Genomic DNA, 4,509 nt, shown 5'->3' on the forward strand with positions numbered 1-4,509 from the left:
GGACTGCCTCCAAAGGGCCCCAGCTTGGGCCCGCTGGCACACCCCTGGGGGAAATGATGCCTGCCTCTGGGGTTGCTGGGTCGGACCTGGCTCCTTGGAGGTAGGCATCATGACACAGTGATTTCTGAAAGATGGCAACTAGGCAGGGGCACCAGACAAGGGTGCCCATGGTCCCCTATGCTGTACATATTAGCCTTAGAGCCTTTGGCGATATACCTCATACAACAGTACGATATGATAGGTATTGAAGTGGGTGGGGAGTGACATTTGATCTCCTTGTATGCGGACGATCTGCTGTTGTACCTGAGATACCCAGAAGAGAATCTCCAGTATATCTTGGAAGTCATGGATAGGTACGCGAGGCTGTCTGGCATAGCGGTGAACCCACAGAAATCGATTATTTTTCTATTGGGTAACTACAAAGGGCTCACTACTGAGCGATTGCCGGTGCTGCAGGCTCCTTGGGCTGTTGATACTTTTCGGTACATTGGGATAGATGTGTATCATACAGTAGAAGAAGAGCATAGGCACAATACTGAGGTAGCCATAAGAAAAATCGAAAAAAGCATGACATTTTGGGTAAAGCTCCCTCTAGCAATGATGGGGAGAAGTGCAATGCTCAAAATGGTAGTTTTGCCCAGGCTCCTACATTATTTTGGAAATATTCCGTATCTAATACCCAAGAAGTTTTTTATTAGATTGAATGGCCTATGTAGAGACTTCCTGTGGCAGGGTACCAGGAATAAGGTGGCGCTATGGAAGTTGCAGAACTTCTATGAAAAAGGGGGAATAAAATGACCTAACTATGAGGTCTATTATGTAGCTAGTCAGTTGCAATATGTTGCCAAATGGCTCTCGGACGAAGTGACACCCAAGTCTAGGTTGTTTAAAACAGATTGTGCCCCATATTATTTAAAAGAAATGATCTGACTGCCTCAAACAGAAATGAAAGCGCGTCCTATGTTGATGATGCTCGGGTGGAGGATCTGGCGCCGAGCGTGCCAGATGATGGAAAACCCAGCCCCATGCTCCCCGCAGATACCGCTAGTGGCATTGACTAGGGGAGATGAGCAGCTACGAAGGACAATTAGGGGCCACTGGGAGTCGGTGGGGTTGGTAACTATGGGAGATGTCTGGCGGGAAGGAGCTGTCATAAACCTTGAAGAGTTAGGAGAGGAAGTGGGGCTACATGTGGGTCAATATATTACATATTATAAAATGGTGCAGAGAATTAAAAAAACTTGGCCTGAGACAGTACTTGTAGGAGAGCCTGATGCTACCTTAGACATGATATATGATATAACAGAAGGAGGGCACGAGATTTCTAGATTGTATGAAACGCTGATGAACAGGGTTGGGAAGGAACCAACGCAATTAAGATTAGACTGGGAAGCGGAGGTGGGAGCCCGATGGAGGATGGGATGTGGGAACGTTCCCTGAGATACCATAAAAAGGTGTCGAGAAATGCCAGATTGAAACAGATACAGCTTTATATCACGCACAGGGCATACATGACACCCCTGAGGATATCGAGGTTTGAAAACGCTAGCAGACAGGCATGCCCCAAATGTGATGAGGAAAAGGTTGATATGGTACATATGTTCTGGTCCTGCCCGGTGATTGAGCGCTTCTGGAGCGAGATAGCGGGAAAATTGGCGGCAAAGGGGGTTATTATTGTCATAGACTCAGTTTGGGCTTGTTTACTTGGAGGGTTCCCCAGATCGCAGAAACTTAAGCAAGTTAACAAATTGAAAGATCTAGCATATTTGCTCGCAAAAAGGAGAATTGCCATGGGATGGAAGGCTTGTCACAGACCACGGGTGGAGAAGTGGTGGAAAGAATTGCAGAAATGGGCGGAGGCAGAGACCATGGCATGGCAGGAAGCAAGTAATATAGGGGGAACTTGGCATGGAAATTGATGGTAGCGGAACTGTTTGGAACAACACAAGAGTTGACAGAATCCACCGGAAATCCGACCCCACCACGTGGTGCGGATACAGAGTGAGAAGAACAATAGGCTCGTAGGGGAGGGCGGGACAAGGGTTAATATCGAGTGGTAAATAATGCAGAATTGTATTGTTGCTTGCACTGTGTGTTTGGTTGGTGTTTTGTTTTGTTTATGCGAATAATATAATAAAATTGTTTAAAAAGTCCAAAAAAAAAATGCCTGCCGTTCAGAGAGAGAAAGAACAGGCTAGAGGAAAGGAAGCTGGAGACCCAGGAGGCTGGAGCAGTGCAGAGCAGGAGAAAGGGAGCTGTAGCAGTGGTAGGCTGTGCATGGGTCCGGAGGTACTGCCATTCGCCGAAGAGGGTCTGTGTGTGGAGAAGCAGTGGAGATCCCTGTGACCGCTGCTGCAGCCAATGGAAGCCAGGGAAGCGGGTAGTTTGCGCGGTGCAGATCGCGAGATGAAGGTGGAGTTGAGAGAAGCCGGAAAGCAGCAGAAGCCTGGAGAAGCATGTTGCGAAAGAAGCCAGTAGGAAGAATGCTGCCATGTGCAGCCGGTGAGTATACAAACAGAACCAGTGTACACTCAGACCGAGGCGCTCTGGTAGCGTTTAGTGAAGTCCTTTGTTGCTGCCGAGCGTAAGGCAAAGTGAATAACAGTACACTTGAATGCCAGAACAAGTATTATTGAAATAGCGAATGAAGTGCAACTGATGGGAGGCGCTTGTGAATACTGCATAGAGTGAAAAAGGATTAAAAGCAATTGTGAATACAGCACTGAGAAAAAAGTAATGAAAACATTTATGAATGCAAAGTCAGTTGAATTCCCATGAGGGGAGTGAAAGCAAAGTAGTGCATGAAACAAGTAAAAGCAAAGTCAAGAGAGTATAAAGGAGGTACGATTGGGAAACTTAACACTGTGCCAAAGTCCAGAGGGGCCCAGGTATGGCAAACTGAATGTGAAAGAGACCTGTTTTGGCAAGAGCCATAGTTGTGTTAGGAAGAGCCAGAGAACTGCAAACAAGGATAAAACAGTGTGTGGTGGTGTCATGATGCCTACTCCCGGGAAGCCAGTTCAGGACCAGCGTTCCCGAAAGCAGACATCATGTCCCCAGTGAGGGACCCAGCAACCCCTTATAGGGGCTCTTTGGACATTGTCCTGGCGCCTTTGGCGCCAGGCTCATAGAAGGCATCAGTCCTGGCACCATAGGCGCCAGGCTCATTATGGGAGTGCTTGGATGGACTTACCTGATGCAGACCATGCTGCCGGATCCAGACCTCCTTGAGGTCTGAAAGGGACTATTTTACCTATGGGACTATTTTACCACTCGGGCGTGGCTGAGGAAGAATACTTACCTGGAACTACTTTGGGGGCTATTTAAACCACGCCCAGACAGCAGCTCACGCTTCGAGTTGTTCTGCATCTAGCAGCTGGATGCTCACCGTGTCTGCTCCTGCATCCTGGCTCCAGCCATGCCCGCAACCTGGAACACCTGAAAAGGAAGGAAAGGAGAGAAAGGTGAATAATTGAAGTTTACCTACCTCCATCCGGAGTCCGGAACCATCACTCCGCTGATCCTGAGAAAAAGACATTATTTTTAGAAGCGCATCGCATCGCTCGCTGCAGCGCCGTGTTCCACTCACCTTCACGAGGCGCCCTCGGGCTCTTCAGCGACCATTGGCACCATCCGTCGCCTTTCAGCGCCTAAGGAGAAAAAGAGACAAAACAAGGGTGAGCGAAGGAACAGATTGAGGAAGGCCTGATTCTTCCACCTTAAGACTTACCTGATTATTGTTGGGACAATCTTTCCTCACCTCGGGTCGGCGCCGCTTCTTTGGCACTTCCGTACCCCGGCCCCTAAGGGGAAAAAGACACACGCATTAGTGGGTGAAAGCAAGATCACTAAGGGAACCATCCATCAAAAAGACTCACCAGAATTTACCTTCGGCGAATCCATTCCTCAACTCGGATTCTTCATCCTGCATCTGAAATAGAGAAAAGGACAACGGACAATTAAGGCTTGAACTTTTGCAACTGAATACTTACGGCCTCATATCGGAAAAGTCAAGCGTAGTTGAATACTCACCAAACCCGAGATCCAGTTAAGTAACTGGAAATCAATGCGCCCCTGCATCGGAAGCAGGATGGAGAGCTCGTCCTTTCAGACTCTAAGGTGAGACTCTACGGGGAATCGCGGAGGGGGTTCGAGGAGTGTGAGAGGGGGAAGGAGGGAATCCGTCACATTATCCAGCAGACAGTTAATCCCCTTTTCCATCTACAGAAGGATTCTTCTACGGGCCAGACAGGCGAGGTTTGGGGGTCCGGTCCAGTCCGTCTTCCGAGTCCTGCGCATCACCTTAGAAGAGGTCATAGCAATCCAGAACAGGTCGGCGCCTCCGTGGGAATCAGGTGAGCGTTACAGGTGGCTAAAGTAGCCATGGGACAGTGTCTGGAGTATGGGACACTGAGGAATCAAATAAGCATCACTGTCAGATGGAACCAGTGGCTAAGTGTTGATGGAAGCATTAAGAAAGGATACTGGTTACGTGACCTGTAATGGGTG

Source organism: Ambystoma mexicanum, chromosome 7p (assembly GCF_040938575.1).
Source record: "Ambystoma mexicanum isolate Mex_15411 chromosome 7p, UKY_AmexF1_1, whole genome shotgun sequence".
In the NCBI taxonomy this organism is placed as follows: Eukaryota; Metazoa; Chordata; class Amphibia; order Caudata; family Ambystomatidae; genus Ambystoma; species Ambystoma mexicanum.